This window comes from Crocodylus siamensis, chromosome 1, assembly GCF_052110815.1.
Source record: "Crocodylus siamensis isolate JL-2025a chromosome 1, ASM5211081v1, whole genome shotgun sequence".
Lineage (NCBI taxonomy): Eukaryota > Metazoa > Chordata > Crocodylia > Crocodylidae > Crocodylus > Crocodylus siamensis.
Window position 1 is genome coordinate 206,403,710 of NC_143395.1, and position 21,090 is coordinate 206,424,799.

A 21,090-nucleotide genomic window follows, 5' to 3' on the forward strand; every position below is an offset into this window, starting at 1 on the left:
GGGTAGGGATGTGTGGCTAGGGGACCCAAGTCGACACTGAGGCAAGAGATGAGCTTTCTGCACTAACAGTGGACATGACAGTCAATGGGAAAAAGGTATGGGCTATGTTGGATTCAGGCTCATTACAGACCATGATGCAAGGGGACGCGGTACCAACAAAAGAAAAGGGAGAAGCCGATGGAGTAAAAGTGCAGTGTTGGGTGGGGACCCCCTCAAAATCGAAAGGGTGAGGGTCACCCTACAAGTAGGCAAGAGGACCCGTCAGATGCTGGTCAGGGATGCTGAACATTTGCCTTATCCAATACCACTTGGGTATAAGTGTTCTTGTAATGCCGACTGAAAATCTGGCTCCCAATTCTGCTCCAACTGGAAATGCTCATCTTCCCATAAGTGTGTGATGTCCACCTCTTGTTCACCCTTCTTCGGGAAGATGTTCGGTTGTGCCTGCGAACAGTTCTGCCCTCTCACCTAGCCTCACACTGGTTATTTCCTCCAGCAATCTGGGCCAGAGATGACAAAGGCGGAGGCTCCTACCAAGGTAAGAAGGACACCAGCTGCGGAAGAGGCTTTCCGAGCAGTGAAGGATGCACTGTGCTTGCAACCCCTATTATATACACCCGACTTTAATAAATCGTTCCAGGTACAGACCGATGCCTCAAAAGTAGCTATTGGAGTGGTGTTGATACAGAGAGAAGGAGAAGAAGAGCACCCTATAGCCTACATAAGTAGGAAATTACATCCACCAGAACGGAATTATGCCACAATAGAAAAGGAGTGTCTGGCGATTAAATGGGCTATTGAAACGTTCTGGTACTATCTATTAGGACGTCGGTTCACGTTGATCACTGATCATATGCCCTTATGCTGGCTACAAAATGTGAAAACAGACAATGCTAGACTGATGAGGTGGGCCCTTAGTTTATAGCCATATTGTTTTGAGATAAAACATCACCCAGGGACCCTGAATATAAATGCTGACTTCTTCTCAAGGCAATAAGAGGAGGAAGAGGGGCCTGGGAAACCGGGAGCATCCCAGACAAGAAAGAAGAAGAGGGGTTGTGTGGCAGGGAAACCTAACCCTGTTACTGGGAGGTAGGATGACCCCTCTAAGTACCGACCTTTCCAGGCAGGGCTGGCCTGTCAGAGGACGGGAGGAGGAAGGTCAGTGTCTCGTGAAGGAAGGGAAGAAAAAAGAAAAGGGGGGGCCTCAGAGAGACAAGTCCCTCCCCATAGCTACCATACAGTGTCTAACATCTCGGCCAAAGAATAAATCGAGCCTGGGGCCCTACAGGCCTAGGTGCACCCTACCAAGGCTGGTTAATGTGGGGGGACTACCTGTGGCAGGTAACTCCCAACAAATCCCACATGGTGCATCCTTGGGGAAAAGATCAAGGTGGTCAAGGTGGTCCATGATGCCAACTTTGTTGACATCCACCGTGTGGCACGCAAGTTCCACCTCATAGTCAAGAATGCCTTGGAGGGGGACAGGGTTGCTGGTGATGGTGCAATCACCGCCAGCAATCTCATTTCCAAATGCAGGAACATGGCAGGCTGCTTCCACCAGAGCATCAAGGGGGCAAGATGCTGAGGGACAAACAAGCAGAGCTGAACATCCCACAGCACAGAATAATGCAGAATGTGGAGATTTGGTGGAACTCCACATACCTGATGCTCAAGAGGCTGGTGGAGCAACAGAAGGCCTTGCTCAGGGAGATTGGGATCAGCGGCTCCCTTAACAGAGCTGAGTGAGATACCATCTCCCAGATCTTGGTGGTCCTCAAGCCCTTCCTTGAGGCCTCTGAGGCCCTCAGTGCTAGTGATGCCTTCCTTAGCCAGGTGATCCCTGTAGTAAGGGAACTTCAGAGCCAAATGGATGTTCCTGGCTGGGGCAAGTCGCTGTCACCAGATGTGCAGGCAATGGTGAGGTGGCTAAAGGAGGGCATCAGGAAACAGCTTGATTCCTTGAAGTTCAGTATGGTCCACATGCTGGCCACCATGTGTAACCTGAAGGTGAACAGCAGCATATGTTGTCCCAGCCACCAGCAGGAAGGTTCGGGATTGAGAGAGTGGTTGGGAGTAAAAAGATAAGTAAGGTTTTATTGACTTAACAAACACACAACTACACCTAGTATAACAAGACAACAATGACAGACAATAACAATTCACTTCAACAACTTATCGGCAGTCCTCTCTGACGCCTGATGTATGACAAGTTCCTCTTCTATAAAGCTCAGCAAAGTCAGGCATCCCCGATCTGTGCTGTCCATGGGGTAGCGGGAAGGACCCTGGTATTCAGTCTTTGGGCTTCTCGAGATTCACGGGCCCACTGAATCCAGGTCAGCAGCTAATCTTTAAATTAGTAGCTTCTCTTACAGTGCTGTGTCTTCCTTCTGCTGATTTCTGGATGTGCTAGCCAATTTATAACTTCTGAGCTATGCTGTTGACTTACAGCCACTCACACTCTTACACTACGAACTTTATGACTGACCAATAGCAGTACAAGCCTTAGCATTTTTCTGATGAGGTTAATTTTAACTGTGTCACTACATACAAGGCCTCACTAATCTTACAAGGCCTCACGAATCTTACCAGGCCTCACTACATACAAGGCCTTACTAATCTTTTACTTTAATTAAACTCTTAGCAGCAACATGCAGCCCACAATGCATGAACAAACAACAAGAAACACCTGGTCTAATCCTCACAGAGCATTTCGCAAGCACCTTCCCCACACAGACACAATTTTCTGCTGTCACACTCCACCCCTTGCTTGCTGAAGCACTGTAATAGCTACAGTTGAGATGCTAAAGCTACATGTGCTACATCAGGGAATGGGGAGGGATCTTTACATTTAACTTGCATAACATGGACCTGTGAATGAACAGATTTATGTCAACAACTGTTAAAATACCATTTAGCTGTTGCCAGTGGGGTAATACAGAGCACTATGATGCTTAAGATGGTCAGCCATGTAGTTGAGGTGATACCTGGTGACATGCAAACAGTGCAAATCACATCGTACTATTTACATGGTTTGTGCACGTTGACAGCTAAACTGATGATCCCGCCCACCCTCCCAAGCAAGGAGGGCCAACTGAGTTCCTTGCCAAGTTTTTGCCTCAAGGCTTCGTAGTTTATCTTTTACTTCATTCTAGTTTTTTAACCATGGCATACCTACATCTGATACCCGTGAAGTGGGTATCGTAAAGTTGAGAGTTATAGTCTCAGAAGAAATTTCTGGACATTTTAGGGCAATAGTATGGTTACTTAATTGTAGCAGAGCAACAGCTCTACTCTTAGCTCCTAAGCAACATGAATTGCACAAGGCCTAGGTGGTACCATTTTTATACAATAAGTAACCTGGTCCCTCCGAACAAACACGTTGTCCTATCGTTACATAGGAAACATTAGGTAGTTCATGTACGCAGGTCATGTTGGGTGGGCTGAGAGGCTATTCTCTCCATAGGGTCCCTAATCCAATTAAGGTGCTACCGATTTGAATTAAGGAGGATTGTGCCACATACCGAGGGCGATCTAGGGTAACTATCTCCCATATGGGGCAATGCAGATTCCAGTCCCAAAGGCATCCTCCTCATAGCCCTGTGCTAAGCAAATAAGCAGTGGCCCAGCTTCCATTTTTTTACCCCCTGCACTAGGAATGAACACTTTCCTTTATTACAGCCTTTCCAAGTGGTAATCTAGATACTTTGATAGGGGTACCTTTCTTTAAATGTTGCAGGCATTCCATGATGCTCTAAGCCAGGGGGCCATTCCCTATTTTTAACTTTGTTTATTACTTGGGAAAAATGCATGTTTAATGATAACTGATCTTGCACACAAGCAATATTCCAGGTTTGATTTTTGTCTGCTCTAAAAGCAGTGTCCATTATGGCCTGGGTAAGACAGGCTGTCTCCAATCTTACATCAGTTAACAATTCATCACTGTGCTCCAAAGTTCTTCCCTTGAGCATGCCTCCCCTAGTGAGCACCCGTACTGCCTGTTGGAGATTGGCTACTCCTTCAGTATTTTTCTGGGACTTATCTAAGTCACATACATTCATAGCTGAGTTAAGTCCATCCCAAAGATAACCTGGAGCATCTCTTCAATGGTGGGGCCTAATTGTATTTGTGGAATGGAGAATGGTCAGCCATTCCCACCTAAGTAACCCTTTAGCTACGCGGGCTCCTGCTGAACAGTTTGGAAAGGTAGCTTGGACATACCATTGTTCCAGTTTGAACAATACCTGGGCAGTGAACAATGAAGCATTTAGGAGGGTTGGGATTTTAACCTGTGACCGCCACCAGGGTATGGAGTTATACACAAGCAGTGTCAGGGCCTCCTGGGGGGGAACAGCCAGAGACAATAGTGAACACCCTGTTCTCTCACAGCTTACGTTTATCCTTCCCTCTTTGGGAGCTTGTAACCATGCTTCACCTCCCAAAGAGCGGAAGAGTTCTCACTGTCACTCATGGGGACGATATGGTACCGGGTTGGTGAAACAGCGTTGCCCTGGCAGAATCATAGCACTAGTTTGCTTTAGGAATCCCACTGGTATAAAAGGATGGAGATAAGTGCTGGAGACTTGCAGATACAGCCTCCTTCTAGTTGTTTTAAAGTGGGTACCATTCCACAATGCCTATGTGTAGGTATGATTTATAAACCATGTAATGACTTTGTTCCAACCTGTAGCACACCCTCCCACCTGGTGGGCTTCCCACCATTGCTGGAGAGTGTTGTCAGCCAAAGGAATGGGAGGGGGTAGATTTTCTTATAAACAGAATGGCTCGAGAGGCTGAACAGATGCAGAATGCACTAATGGGGGCACAGCCTCAGGGGAGTTGAGTTCAATGGGGTTTCCCTCAGGAAGTATGTAACAACAAACCCATAAACGAGCATAGCTACAACAATTACCTCCCCCCCACAGTTAGCCATTCTAACTTTCAGGTAGAGAATGAACCTAAGATGATAACTGGTGCCACAGGCGCACTGACAGTTACCACCTTGCCTTACCTATTCTGTTTCTTCTACTCAGAGACCAGGATTTCACTTGCTCCAGGATGGCGGGTTTCTTCTAATATGGATACTGTGGCTGGACTGCATGATAGTCATCTGAGCACGCGGTTCTGGGGATTGCTCCTCTGGGTCAGGTCACTCTTTTAGATCTTCAGAAGTAAGTTCATTAATATTTGGGTAATAAGAAGGATAGTAGACAGGCCCTACCCAAGAAACACAATAAGGCATTAGTAAGAAGAATACAGTTATAACAGTTCACCACTTTATGCTGCCAGTCAATTTAGACAGGTGATAGAGCAGGACTCATTTTCAGTATCAGGCTCAATTAGGAATGGTTATGGCCGTATTTGTGGAGAGACCTAATCTGTAGGAACCAGACAACAAGGAGCTTGGCTCTTGTTAGATGAATCTGAATTAAATACTCACCAGGTATTATGCATACCTTTTGCCAATAGTATCCCCATCCATTTATCTCCCTGAGGATGCTTCACTACCACTCAATCTCCTGCTTGGAGCTTTCCCAGGTCTCCACCCCAGGTTGCTGTACTGCCGGCTCGCAGAGACCACCCAATCTAAAGGTCTGTTGCATAGGGCTACCTCCCCAGTGAGGTCAGTTATTGGCCCAATTGATAGCTTGATCCAGGTGCAAGTCCCAGTCCTTAGAAGATGGGCTAGCGGCCAACCACAAATTGCATTTGAGGATGCCATTGGCTTATTCTACCAATCCATTAGACTGTAGATGGTATGGGATGTGATATGTCCATAACATGCTATGTTTCAAGGTCCAGTCATACACAAGATGATTCTGGAAGTGAGGGCCATTATTGCTGTGTAGTTCTATGGGCGGTGGATACACAGCAAGCAGAGTTTCCAGTGTTGCACAAGTGTCCTGGGCAGTAGCTCTCTCCGAGGCATGGGAGAACGTTATTCCTATGATAAATTCTATGGCTACAAATATGTATTGTCGCTTACGGGAATTTTAAGGGAGGGGGCCTATGAAATTGCATTGCCATGTTTGCCACACTACCTTTTCCCTACACAATGACAACAGGACAGTCGGGAAAGGCTCTAATCGCATCTTGACCTCTCAGCAGGTGACGCATGTGTCAACTATTTCTTGTGCTTTCTTTTTAGTTACATGAATGCTCCAAGATGCAGCCAAGCAGGCAGTTCCATCATGCCTGGGGTGCCTGTGTTATCGATGCAGGCATTCTGTGGCTCGTTTTCCAGGTGTGCAGTGGGATCTAAAATGCAAATCTGGGCACCTGTGTCTAATAGCATATTCACTGACTTTTCACTTTTACCTAATTGAATCTGTATGGTTATCTGAATTAAGGGGCTAATATTAACTTTAGATACTGGTCTTCAGCCCGCTACTGCCCCCATGGTGCCCCTTTCCTTGGTGGTTGGGCCAGCCAGACTTCCTAGGCCACATGATCAGGGGAACTAAATGCTGGCAGCCCCACATGTGCCTGGGAAAATGTTAACAGTTCCACCCTTAGGGCAGAGAATCCCTTCGGTGACACTGCCAGTGGCACAGAAGTCTCCACTTTTGGGCTTGTCCTTTCGCTACAGTGTTTAGCCCCCAGCCCTTGCAGGACATTGGTGGGCAGTTCATCCATTTGCACTTCATTGAAACTGGCAGCCAACAAGTCTTTCTACATTCTTGTTTGTGGAGTCTTGGGCCGGCCTTCTCCAGCTTTTCCCAATAATTCGGAGGGGTCAGTGGTTTGTCTTTCACTGAGGCCACCACCATGGCCTTGGCGGTTTTTGTTGGTTTGGCAAGCCCTGGCTTCTGCAAAATGGGCAGAAGTTGCGCTAATCGCCGGATCGCGTCTCTTTTCGAGTGATTCACTGCCTCTGGCTCCAAGGCCAACAGGGCTGAGGTGCACTCTTGGTGCTCATCAGCAAAACCTCCTCCACAACAGTGCTGTCACATCTTCTGCATCTGGCATGTGAGTCCAAACTCCTGCATGAATGATTTCAGTTAGCGCTTATACAAACAGTGGACAGCCTCCTCTAAATTGGCCCATGCCCGAGGGGCAGGGCTAAGCTTTTCTTCTATATTACCATAACTGGCAGCATTCACCTGTAGTGCAGCAGAAAACAAAGTAATGTTTTCATCGCCTCCTGCAAACTGATTTAACTGGAACTTGGGGCACAGGATGAGTTGGGCTGGCTCGGTAAGGCTCACTGATCTTGCAGAGGCCCCTTCACTATATATTCGAACTAGCCAATCTATTACTGGCTCTCTTGGCTTGGACTTATGCTGCTCCTGTATATCTCAAATCTCCACACAGGTAAAGGAGCACAGCTCTGTTTGGGGATTCTCCACTTGTGGCCCTGAGCGAGTCACCACTACTGGGAATGCTTGGCTGAGCTTCTCCCTCTGGGCGGGGACATACAGATGCAGTTTAGCACCAGGCTCATCATCAATCTCCTCCCTCTCATCCATCCCCTCCCCGTGATCTTCTCAGAGCTCAACTTCCAGTTACTCACCATAGAGGTACTGTCGCGCCTTCTTGAAGGGGGGCTCCATGGCCTGCACCAACTGCGCCCTCTTCTGGAGGGAAGCAGCCACACACACAATCATAATCTTTCCTTCCCTCCGTTCTAATGTCTCCAAGCAACTCTGGGCAGCTCGTGCAGCCTCACATGCCACACTGTTGGAATTGCTCACATCCTCCAACTCCTTACTCAACTGGGTGACCTTTTCCCATAGCTAGGCATTCTCTTTGGCCCCTAAGCACAGGCACATGGCCAGTAGCCATGACAGGCACCCCTTCTTGGGCTTACCCCAGGCAGCAGTGGCAAACCTAGGCCACTGATTGGGTATGGTTTCTGGGTCACTCAAGGCAGGCCTCAACCTATTTTTATCCCACCCAGGATTCTCCGTCCCTGTCACTTCCTTAAGCAAAGCCACCAATGGAGCCCACCCAACTCCCTCCATTCCAACCTTTGTCTCCAGACCAGAGCCTCTTAATCCTGTTTTTGATGCCAATTTATGTCCCAGCCGCCAGCAGGAGGGTTGGGGATTGAGAGAGTGGTCGGGAGTAAAAAGCTAACGAAGGTATTATTGACTTACACACCAACACAAAACTATGCATACTGTAATAAGACAACAATGACAGACAATAACAATTCACGTTGGCAACTTATTGGCAATCCTCTCTGATGACTGATGTATGACAAATTCCTCTTCTATAAAGCACAGCGAAGTCAGGTGTCCCCAATCTGCTCTAGGTACCAGGAAGGAGCCTGGTATTCAGTCCTCAGGCTCCTCAAGATCCACGGGCCCACTGAATCCAGGTCAGCAGCTAATCTTTAAATTAGTAGCTTCTCTCACAGTGCTGCATCTTCCTTCTGCTGATTTCTGGATGTGCTAGCCAATTTATAACTTCTGAGCTATGTTGTTGACTCACAGCCACTCAGTCTTACACTATGAACTTTCCTTATGACTGACCAATAGCAATGCAAGCCTTTGCATTTTTCTGATAAGGTTAATTTTAACTGCGTCACTACATACAAGGCCTTACTACTTTCAAGGCCTCACTAATCTTACAAGGCCTCACTACATACAAGGCCTCACTAATCTTTTACTTTAATTAAACTCTTAGTGGCAACAAACAGCTCACAATGCATGAACAAACAACAAGAAACACCTGGTCTAATCCTCACAGAGCGTTCAGCAAGTGCCTTCACCACACAGACACAATTTTCAGCTGTCACATATGCAGCAGCCAAAGCCTGAACAAGTGGATGGAAGTGCTGGTGAAGAGGGCCCGGAGGGCAGAACGGCGGAGGAGGGGGATGTGAAAGAGGGAGATCCACTGTCCCATGCTAGCACATTATCCACCAGCCAGTCTCCTCCTCCACCACAGGCACTACCAATGTGGGTCAAGGGCATGGCTTCCATGGAGGGGTCCAGAGGCACCAGACCTCACCATCAGGAAGGTAGCACTCAGACCTTGGTGGCTGCCTATCTCACTGCTGCTGGGTGCCCCCTTGGCCTACTGGGCAAGCCACAGCCAGATGTGGCCAGATCTGGTCATGGTTGTCCGGGGAAATCTATCCTATCTACTGACCACTGTTCCGAGTGAGAGGGTGCTTAGCATTGCTGGGGATGTAGTGACACACCACCACAAACACTTGGATCCTGGTTTGGTGGAGCAGTTGGTGTTCCTCAAGGTGAATGTCCTGCTGCTGGGGTTCCCCAACCTCCAGGTGCAGACAGAGTGAATGACACCCTCCTCACTCCATCTGTATTTATTTCCTTTTTCCATTTTTTTAAAGCCATTTAATGCCCCAATCTCAGAGCTGGAGGGAACATTCATTGCATCACTAGCCAGCAGAGGAAGAACATGTCCCTGATGATCCCCCATGCCAGAATGAATGGGCTGGAGGTATGGGCTGGGGCAGGTGGAGGTATGAGCTGGGGCTATGGGGAAAGAGAAGGCCCCAGGTCCTGGTCATGACCACTAAAACTGCACTCTGCCAGGGTCAGGATGTCTGGTGGGACTGCCTGTGGCATGGCAGCCCCAGGAAATGCCAGGACTGAGGATCCCCCTGGTGAAAGGCAGGTAGAAGGTGCTATAACCTCCAGCTACCACATGCATGTACACAGTCCTGGCTGGGGAAAGCCCAGACCTGTCACATCTTTGACAGGCCTAAGGCTTGCTGGTTGCAGTGGAGTTGTAAGGCTTCAGGTGAGCTCAGCTTAGCTGCCTGGGATGCCAGCTTTCAGGTTAAAAATCCCTTTGGCAGGCTAAGGAAACACCTGCAGTTGGTGTGTGTGCTGTTCCTGGATGGAAGGAATAGTAAAGAAGCCAGAGATTGGCATGCAATTCAGGGAAGAAAGCCAAACAGTGAAAATGGAAATGGAGGCATCAGGGGGTGAGGGACAGGCTGGGGTAGGGAGGGAAGGGGAATGTAGCAGAGCAGGTATAAGTGGAGAGGTACCTGGGGAGTCAGATGTCTGGCAGGTTGTAGTGTGTCAGAATTCCAATGCCTATATTGAGTCCAACAGTTCCTGTACCTATTACCTAGGAGGCTGATGAAGTGCAGCTCATGGACTTATCTGTGAAAAATGGTTTGTAATTTCCCTTTGAGGATCAGGCCTGAGAGATTGGAGACAGGTGGTATTCTGATGTTGTCTTTGATAGATTTTTGATGTGCACTTATTCTGGTGCACAGTAGTTGTTTGGTGTCTCCACATAATTTCCATCAGGGCACTTGGTGCCCTGATGGAGGTATGTACTGTATTGTGAATATATCTCCACACTGGAGATGTTGTGGGCAGGTTTTGCATGTCTTGTCATGGCGTGGCCTGGATCCATTCAGTGCGTTTTGGACTGTAGGAAGTTGGCTTCTGGTGATGAAGTTAGCAAGGTTCAGTGCTTGTTTGACTTTACAAACCACTTTTCACATGTAGTAGATACAGAAACTGATGGACTCAATATAAACAATGGAATTCAGACACACTACAACCTGCTGGACATCTGACTCCCCAGGTACCTCTCCATTTTTACCTGTGCTGCTATATCCTCCTTCCCCTCTACCCCCAGCCTGTCCCTCACTGCCTGATGCCTCCATTTCCATTTTCACTGACTGGCTTTCTTGCCTGCATTGCATGCCAGGCTCTAGCTTCTTTACTATTCCTTCCATCCAGGAACAGCACACACACACCAACTGCAGGTGCTTCCTTAGCCTGATGAAGGGTTTTTCAACTGAAAACCTTGCTAAGATATATTTCTGTAACCATTCAGTTGGTCTGCTAAAATATACTGGATTAGATTGATGCAAAGAACCTTGTCTGCCAGTGCCATGTCCTTAGACCAACACTGCTAGCACCTGACTGGAAGGACGCAGGGCCCTGGGCTCATTTAAGCCCTAGGGCTGGGGCTGGAAGGGAGAGTTCTCTGGCAGCTGGTAGAGAAGAAGCTCTTGCAAGAGAAGAAAGAAAGGCTCTGTCACAGTTAGACTGCCTGAGATTCTGCTGGTGCTACTGTGCTGCTCACTAAGTTATTATTACCTGTTGTTATTTAAAGTGGTAGACCTTATTTAAAGTGGTAGACTGGACTGAGGCTGTAGGGGAGGAAGAATCCTCATTGAGGCACACTACATCATTGGGACCTCATTGGAGCCCAAGACTGAGGTATTGTGTAGAGGCCCCAGTGCCAGTGAGGGTGCGCCTTAATACACACACACAGTGTCACACGTTACAAGATTTGCTTGTCAGCAGCTTGAGGTGGTTTCCCAGAAACCCCTGCACCTATCTCCTTGAAACTTGGCAGGCTTCATGCCCTCAAAATGGACTACCATCTCTCAGTGTTCACTCTAAGGAGTAGCAGTCCATAAGCGTGCTGCTTCAGTCCATGAGTGCGCTGCTTTGGTCCCGCCTCCCCCTTTCAATGTAGCGTGGGACACTTACTGAAGGTAAGCTCCTCACTCTTCACCTGGGGCAGGCAGCAGGGGCTGGAGACCTGGGGGGCTGGAGACCTGGGGTGCTGGGGCCTGGGGGGCTGGAGCCTGGAGGCTGGCGCAGGCTCCGGGAAACTGCTCCACTCCCCTGCATAACTTTGGGGAGTGAGGAGGCATGTGGCATCAGGGCCGGGGAGTGTAGCACTTCCTGGAGCCTGCAGAGCAGTTCCCCAGGGCCAGCAGAGCCTGTGCCAGCCCCTGCCTCTGCCCCAGTCTCTATCCCTGTCTTGTCTCACCTCGGGGAGGAGCTGCTACCTGTCCCGAGTGAGGCTTTGCCGGCTCTGGGAAATGCTCCACCCCCTGGTCCTGATGCCACGGGCCTCCTCACTTCCCGAGTAGATGCTGGGGAGTGGAGCAGTTCCCCAGAGCTGGTGAAGCCCACGCCAGCCTTCGCCTCCACCTCTGCCTCAGGGAGGAGCTTACCTTTAGTAAGTGTCCCACGCCACAGCCCAGCTCCATTCCCAGTGGGTGTGTGGCCTGAAAAAGTTGGTGTGTGACCAGACTTTTACTTGTGTGTGGCCATGCATGTGTACACCTTAGAGGGAACCTTTCCATCCCTGCTGTTTTCATCCAAATCTGCCAAAAAATGACAACGTCATAGGCAGTTTCATGCTTCCTCATTATAGCCTATAGGCGAAACATTGAAACAGCATCAAAACTGTGAAACGAAACAGAACAATGCTTTCAAAATGAAATGGAACTCGAAATGAAACACTGTCCTATCAAAATGGTGAAATGGAAGTCAAAACAAAATGGCATTGTTTTGTACAGCCCTAAAGAGCAGATCTTCAAAACTGCTTGCTAGTCTTATGGAGCAGTTGTGGACTGGAGTTTGAATCTAATGTGCAATAAGAATGCTAAATATTCAGGAAAACTGGGATGTGTGTCCGTCAGATTAGCAGAGCCAAACTTATCAGAGGCTTTTGTAGTAGTATTGGAATGTTGCTGGAGAAAATTTTAACATTTTTACCCTTAATCTGTTTCAGCCACAGTTCTTTACAACAGGGATAATAATACCCCTTATTCGAAAACAAATTTTGTGCAGATAAATTCACCAATATTTGTTAAATATGCAGCTATTATGATGAGACAACAAAGAGGAAACCAGTAATTTTATGTTCAATGGAGAGTTTGTGGTAAATAGCTTATACAATGTCCTGGGACCCCTCAATGAATGGAGAAGATAAAATGGAATATGGAATAACTGTCCTTTCACTGAATGAGTCAGGGGTCCTATGGAAAAAAATAGTATGTGTAACTAAAAAAGCAGCTAAACACTATAGCATATTGTATACAGAGAAGGTGGCTGGCTGTATATGTTTGAATATGTAAAGATATATATTACATGGTAAAGACTGCAACAGCCTAAGGGGCTAGGGAACAGATCAAATAATCTTTCATTTTCCATTTCAAATTTGGTGCACTTAACAGAGGAAGCCTTAATTACTGTTCTAGCCATCTCTGTTCCCTGCTCAGAAGCAGCAAAACTTAGGGGTTTGAAAAGCTGTGAGTATTTGACAGTAAAGGTGTTCTGTATTGTATATAAAAACTATTTGTGATAACATAATATTCTGTTCTCAGTTTGGTGAGAATAATTTTCTTTTAATACCATGAAAACAGCAATTGTACTGGTAACAGAGCAGCAACACCAACACCTAAGACCTACTGGTTTCTTTATCAACATTTTCTCTCCTTAATTTTTAGAGAAAAAAGAAATGTTTCCTACATGCTCTTCTGTATTATCATCAGTTATGGTGACTGTGTTCTTTAAATTCATTTTGAATCTGTGTTTCCTGTCATGAGTAGATTGGAAACAGGAGAGTGGAGTGAAAGTTTTCTATTGCAAACATCTGTGTCTGAAAAAGGATTGTGTTTCCATGTCCTAAAACATCAAGGGAAAAAGCTAACCCTCCCCAGACACTCACCTATAGTTTGCAGCAGTAAGGAGTTTTTAGACAGAATTGGTTTACTATGGTAAATAGAAAGATAAAATCAGCTATTATTTCCAGTAGTTTGTCCAGCCAGAACGTCTGAGGAGAGCTCCAGCTATAATGATGGCAGAGACCTACCTGCTTAGCATCTGTTTAGGTCCCACAAAAATTACTGCTATCAATTACATATTAATTTCCCTTGTTTCTTAAATTCAGTTTTATATGCAAATATTGCTGTTTATATTTGTAACAGGAGGGGGCAAGGGGAATATTTAACCAGGTATAAATTATATGATATCCACTGTCCAGAAGGAGTGGGTTTGAACCCAATCAGACTACATGAAAATAACAGAGTTACTTCTCTGGGGGTTTCCAGAATGCACGAGAGGGAAGGAAAAGGAAAGGGAGGGGGGAATGGTGTTAGGAAGAATTATCAAAGGCCAGTATTTACTTGTGTTATGTAATGTTCTTACAGGACCATGAGTCTGAAGCAAAGGAAACTGAGTGGTTGGGAGGTTCCTGCCACCTTCATGCACCTCCAACTCCTTTTTAAATCTTCTTGATACAGTTGTGTATTTAATATAAATAGTATCCAAAATGCTTAGTACCAGATTTGTAGAATCTCCCTGACACTGATCTGCAGAGATCAGGCTGCCTTTATGCAAAGCCAGCACAAATCTGACAAGGGACTTTTAAAAATTATACTCTGGATTAAGTCTCAAGTCAGCATCATTTTTTTTGTGCACTGAGGAAGCTTTTGGTCATATGGAATGGCAATTTCTCATCTCTATGTGGGAAACATCTGTAATGGACCACATACTATTTTCTTGGATTTAATTGATGTACTCTGCTACATCTCCTCAAATAACTGTTAATGGAGTTGAGTGAAATCATCTTACTCTGGAGAGATTTACTAACAGGGAGACCTTATCTCCAGATGGTCCAGCCTGAAAGTGATATTCCCCTACCAATTTTTTTTTATAAAACCCCCAAAACTCTATATTAAAATAATGTTAAGACTGCAAATATGTATTACTAATGTCATAGGAAAAAAATAAAATTACTTTGAAGTTTTTAAATGAACATTGCAAAAGTAGGAAAATATCAGTTAAAAAAACCTAAAGCTCTTTTGTGTAGATTGAAAGATCTAGAAATGCAGTTAAGGACACCAAAAAAGCCTTGATTCTTCTCTGGCCTGATAAAGAGTGTTCTGCATTCAAAAGCTTGTCTAACTTTATCCCAACTACATAGTCCAATAAAAGATATCACCCTAAGAAACCCTTGGCTCTCACAAAATTTCTGGCCCATCACAGCTACAACATCACCCTTATACTGCTTAATTCTTCTCTGTAACTTTAGTCATCCAGATTCATGAGACAGCCTTATACCTGTATAACTTCAATAGTGCAACTGCTGTCACCTTTCTTCATTGTGCTGTACTGGATATATGACAATATGCAGCACTCACCTATGACATATCTTAGTTATATGTTCTCCCACAAGAAATAATTAATTTACTCCCAATGAAATCAATGGGAATTGCATATTGCTTTTGAAAATACCACTATGTGCAAGTTACAAGGTCAGGAAGAAAGCCTTGTGTGATGGCCAGGAATTGAACCCAGATCTGAAGTCCCATTTTATGCCATTACCGCATGGCCACTTTTTCCTCCCTGATACATGTACCATTTATATGACTCAACATTCACTGACAAAAACATCAGTGAACACATTTACAAGAGATGCTTAACTTCTCATTACCATAGCGCATGTCTACACATGCACATGCTTACTATGCAGTAAACCTCCCTAATCCTGAGTAAATTTGCTACCTGCAAATACAAGTAGCAAATTTACTGAAGATTAGTAATGGCGCTGTGGCACTTGTGTAGATACCTGACTGGGAGCAAAATCTGTTCCTGGTCAGCCATCCACCAGGAGGCAGGACATAACTCCCTGCCCTGGGAGCTGCCACAGGAGCCCAGGTAGAGACTATGTCCCTCTGCCTTGGCATCAGAGAGCTCTAAGCCCTCTGCTCCACAGTCACAATCAGGGCGTGAGGGGGCTGGGAGATGCTTATCTCCCAGCAGCAGCTTCAAGATCATGGGGCTACTGCTGGGAAACCCTTATCTCCCAGCAGCAGTTTCATGACTGTGGGGCTGCTGCTGGGAGATAAGCACCCCCCAGCAGTGGCCCACAGTTGTGCAGTCAATGCTGGAAGGTAAGGGTCTCCCGGCAGCACCCCTGCAGTCCCAGAGCTGCTGCTAGGAGATAAGGGTCTCCCAGCAGCAGCCCTATGGTCCCAGAGCCACTGCTGGGAGCTCCCTGCTGGTGCAGGCTGGGAAGCCTCTTCCCCACCCAGTTCTGCAAGTGCAGATTCACTTTGTGGCCTACCTCATGACCCCTACACCCACCAGGAATTCCTTGGTGATGAAACACACACATACCCTTCTCTCTCCCTTCTAGAAAGACTGGCTCCTTTGAAAAAAAAATTCCCTCTCACAGACCTGCTAGGGAAACTCTCAGAAAGCCCTAATAGGACCACAAATGGTGAGCTGGCAAATATAATATAAAAGGTTTTTATTTCAGCATATTAGCACATATGGGGAAAGTGGGAGACAGGTTGGTGGAAAAAGAGGGAGAACTGGGGGCAGTGATTCAGGCAGTGACTCACTAACAGTGCAGGAATCCTCCCCTGCTGGAGACCCACCTTTACCCCAAAACACTTTTCACTATTGACAGCAGCAGAGAAACAGTCCCAAGAGATGGGGACAATGATAATATAACGAAAAACGAAGTCCAAGATATCCAATCACACCCTTGAGATTACAGGAGACTGGCTCTATCCACCAGTCACCTGTAATTGTTCCGCATCTCTGGTGGCCAGTTGCTTGGATGTAACAGGATGGGGTGGCCAAAATACAAAATCCCCTTCTGGATCCACAGAGATGATTAAAGTCCCAGTGCCCAATCTCCATGAGATGTCCAGGACTGGCAAGAAGTTGGGATAGTGGCTGTGAAAACTTTCAGTTTACAATCTCCCTAGGTTTTCAATCTCTTTTCAGCTGTGTATCCTCCATCCTCTCTCATTCTCTTATCATAGCCACAGTTCTCAGCTGCAGGGGAAAGGGGTGTAAAGGGAATATCTGATCTAAGCAAAGGATGGTTCCAGAACGTTTTTCTGCCCACTTGGAGTTACCCAGGAGGAAAGGCTGGTTGTGGTAGTCACTGGCTCTACAAGGTTGGTTACAAAGCATTCAGTTTACAGGGCAGGCTCTGTGCCCAGGGTGGAGGACAGTCAAATCAACCAGTCCCTAGACAACAGCCAGGCCAACAGTTGTTTTGATTGTTTGTAATTCATGTGAAGTAAGGAACTGGTACTGCATTGTCATATAGCTTTGAAGTGTGATCCTCACATTCAAAGAGATGCATAGTCAATGAACCCATCATATTTTGCTCTCCCTTTCTGTAGTTCAAAATTGTCCAGCAGGGCCCTATCCTCTAGAAGGAAAAGAGCAAAGGAGGGGCTGCCTCTCCCACTTAAACAGCTCCTTTCTCCAATACAGGGATACCATCAACAGGAGCACATACAGGAGAAAGTCCTTGTCCTGCACAAATTCTAGGAATTCCCATCTGACAATCTGGATGTTCCTGCAGTACCTAGGGTCCTATACCTCCAAGTGAGACACGATGGTATGAACATTGATAAGTGTTGGTTATTGACTGTTCCCAGGAAATATTATCCCCCTCCGCCCCGCACACTACTCCAGAGGGCAGACCTGAGGAACCAAAAGGGAAAAGGGATGGTATCCCCAGACCATAGGGGGGAACAGAACAGATTGTGAAATTACCCTTCTGAGTTCCTCTTAGTGTAAGGATCAGAAGGCTGACTAAGCTGTGGAGCAACACTTGTTGCTGTTTGATCCATTTTATAGAAAAGTTTGATGGATTGATTTATAAAGGGTCTTTGTTGCCTTGCTCCATCATCAGCCATCATACCTAAGACTGGGCACAGGGGGAGGGGGAGTGGGGGTGGGAAGAGTTGGAGAGAGGGAGAAAATCAGAGGCTGAGCCAATGCCTAAGGCTCTGTCCAAGTACCAGTCCAGGGCCAGTCAGGGAACTGGGAAGGTTTTGGCACTGGCTTTTAAAGTGCGCACAAACATTCTGCTGCATGCTGAAGCCTGAGGAGGAGCAGAGATCATGAATACTAAGAAATCCTCCAAGACAGCCAAGTATGTTTCAGCACTGGACCATGTGAGACTGTATCCTGCAGGGACCTTGCATGCAGATGAAGGCAGACTCTTCTGTACCTCCTGCAGTGTAACTTTGGATGTGTTGAGGAAAACCAGCGTAGATCAACACTTTAGAGTCCAAGGCACACATGAAGTAGAAGGCTGATGCAGAGTCTAAAAGTCAGAGCAAGAAAGAAGCGACCATGTCCTCCCTCTTTAAAAGGACCACAGAAAGCTGTTTGGCAAGGCAAGAGGCAGCATTTTCCCTCATGGAGGCTTTCGTGGCAAACATCTCACTGGAGAAACTTGATCAGCCCAAGTTAAGGAGATACCTAAACCAAAACCAACAAGCTTTGCCAAGACTATCTCCCTGCAGATTGCTCCACAGGCAAGGTCCACAAAAGACTGCCTTAGCAGAGCGTGACTACTTCTCCATTATGGCTAATGAAGCCACCAACCCTCAAGATAACTGCATGCTTCACATTTTATTTGTACCACAGAGATGGACAGACCAGAGACTAGTGTTTTAAATTGAGCTGGTTCACTTTACATCTGCCAATTTTTCTATTGTGTCTCAGGCCATCATGAAGGTAATTGTCACCTATGGCATAGGCTTTAACTACATTTCAGTGTTCCTGTCTGAGTACCATGTACATATGTAAGGCTTTCTCCATTGTGCTCCAAGGAACGCTGCCCAATGTTGTTCATGTCATCCGCTATGTGTACATTCTGTCCTTAGTAAGTGACATCTAGAGCATGCAGTTCCCCACTGTGGATAATCTAAGTGGTGGTTAATGTTTTCTGCAGGCTCAATCAGGGGATTAAGCCCATGGAAGCCATAAATTGACATGTTAGAATCTAAGTTACGATTTGGGACCATCTGGCAATCTCCAGTGAGGAGTGGGACTATCGGGACCCCTCGGCCAATCAGAGGCGTGGGGGGGAAGGGGGGGCTGCTGCACTCAGTCCATAAAAGTGGCAGCTGGCCCTGGGATCTGCCTGTGAAATCAGCTGGCCTCTATGTCAAGTTCAGGAGACCCCTATTCATGGGTCACGAAATTTCAAGGCCAGGGCACAAGACTGTTGTGCATCAAATGAGCCATCAGAGGAAATGGAGGAGGCAAAGCAAGAAACAGATGCTTGTGTCATTGTTTACCTCCTCTGAGTGGAGGGCCCTGATAGAGTTCCACCAGGATGATTGTGCAGATGTCTTGAGGAAGGGAATTGCCCAGGCTGGGTGCATGCTGCAAACCAAGAAGACTGTGAAAGCAACCATGATGGCAGTGGACATCTCCATGTGCACCTTTTGATATGGTGAGCAGTACTTTCAAGATGCTGGTGGAGAGCCTCAGGTAGGTGAGGGGGCTTCAGCAGGCTGCCTTAGCAGTCCTCAGCAGGTAGACAGAAAACACTGAGGGCAATATACATTTTGTACCACCATCATATGCTCTAGCCCTATATCTTTTGGGCAACCCACCACCTGGCACAGACCACCCATACACAACCCAAGGTTTGGCATAGTCCCCTAGGTTTGGCATAGTCCCCTGCACCCTCCATCACCCATTTCCCCCTGGACTGGAATATGCACCAAGCCATGCTCCAGGACAAGCAATAGAGCATGGGTTTCGTGGATAGCACCCCCCACACAGATGCACCAGGTTGAGAGCTACCCCACCTGCTCTCAACCTTCCAGATGATGGGCTAGGGGTATGGGCAGCAGCACTACTCAGGACAGGGGCTGGGTCACCTACAACCATGTCACTTGGGGCAGGAGCAGAGACAGGAGTACCCATAGCAGCAGCACTTAGGTCAGATACCAGGAACAGGTGTCTTCATTCTCTCTTTAGAGCAGGGGAGCGTAGAAGCAGCAGGATTTCTGCTCCACTGTTTGGAGGTAGGAGCAGACCTCACAGTTGTCTTTTTCCTCCCTGAGTCAGTCCTTCCCCACAACAGCCTCCTCAGGAACAGAAGGTCTGGGCAGCAGTCCTGCTACACCCCAGGGCACACTGCCTGGGTGCACACTACCAACTAAGCAATCCCTGAGCTCCTATGAATAGTATTTCATTTCAGGATCTTGGCATTCCCAGGACCATGAGACTGGACCTCAGTCACAGTCAGAGGCTTAGTGGCAGGCAGTACCTGACCTCACAGAACAATTATGTGCACCCACAGCTCTCTGTCATTTGCACGGTGAATTGCACTTTCCCATCTGTGGTCAGCCTACAGTCCCAGGTCCCTAACAGTCACTGAGAAGTCAAGGAGTTGGGGCTTGCAGCAAATCTCCTCTTCTGCCAAGATTCTGACCAAGATACCAAACAGGGAAGAGTTGGAGCCTCTTGAGTGAACTGGAGGGAGAATCTTTCCACAACTCATTGCTTGCATGCGAGGCAAGGATTCCACAGCACTCTAAACAAAAGGACCCACTGTCTCCCTCAAGCATCCAGTGAGTGAGCACCAGGGCCCATAAGTGGCATTGGGGGAGAGGGCAGTCAGACACCCAAAGCAGATGATCTCTGGCCACACCCCTATGCATGACTGTGATGATTATGTGGTTGTATTGTTTGTTCTGATGTTATATGTTGAAAATGGGGGTGGGGTTTGGACAGTCTTTGTTCTGGTGGGGAAAGACTTAATGGCTGGTATGCAGAGGGTCTGCAGGTCACGTTTGACATTAGGGAAGGGTCCCTTGAGAGTGTCTGACTCCCCAGGATACAAGGGAAATCAGGAGAAGGAGACCTGATGGTGGGAGTCTACTACAGACCTCCTTCCCAAGAAGAGAGTGATCAGGTATTCTCCAGAGAACTGACTGAGACAGCTAGCATTAGAGACATGATTGTCATGGGTGATATCAGCTACCCTGACACTTGTTGAGAGGATCACTCGGCTACCTCCAGCCAGTCAACAAACTTCTTGGTAACAATAGATGACCTGTTTCTGACACAGGTTGTGGAAAGGCCTACCAGGAGTAAGGCCACTCTGGATTTAGTGCTAGCCAAAGGGGTGGACATCACAGGTGACCTAAGGATTGGTGGTACTCTGGGAGACAGTGATCATGACTTGATTAGGTTCACCATCCACTGTAGAAATGGGAAATCAGTCAGCAGGACAGAAGTCCTAGATTTCAAGAAGGCAAATTTTGGCAAACTCAAGAGGCTAGTTGGAGAGGCCCTCTGCAACCAGCAACTGGACGATCTGGGAGTGCAAGAACAGTGGTGTTTTCTTGAGACAATTCTCACGGTTCAAAAACAGGCCATCCCCATGTGGGCAAATAGCAGGAAAGAAGCCAACAGACCTACTCGGCTCAACAGGGATATTAGGGAGCTATTGAAAAAGAAAAAAGAAGCATATAAGCAATGGAAGAATGGCCTAGCAACCAGAAAGGAATACACCTCTGTCACCAGGGCCTGCAAATACAAGACACGGAAAGCTAAG

General features: G+C 47.0%; 1 long non-coding RNA gene across 4 annotated transcripts in view; it reads right to left on the bottom strand.

Annotated features, from left to right (window-relative positions):
- Nucleotides 1-21,090, bottom strand: part of LOC149873954 (uncharacterized) — a 73,185-nt gene that overhangs the window by 41,921 nt on the left and 10,174 nt on the right. For all 4 annotated transcript variants that reach the window (XR_016443180.1, XR_016443181.1, XR_016443179.1 and 1 more), the window contains exon 2: nucleotides 5,012-5,217. This is a non-coding gene — a long non-coding RNA (uncharacterized LOC149873954). The remainder of the gene's footprint in view (nucleotides 1-5,011; nucleotides 5,218-21,090) is intronic.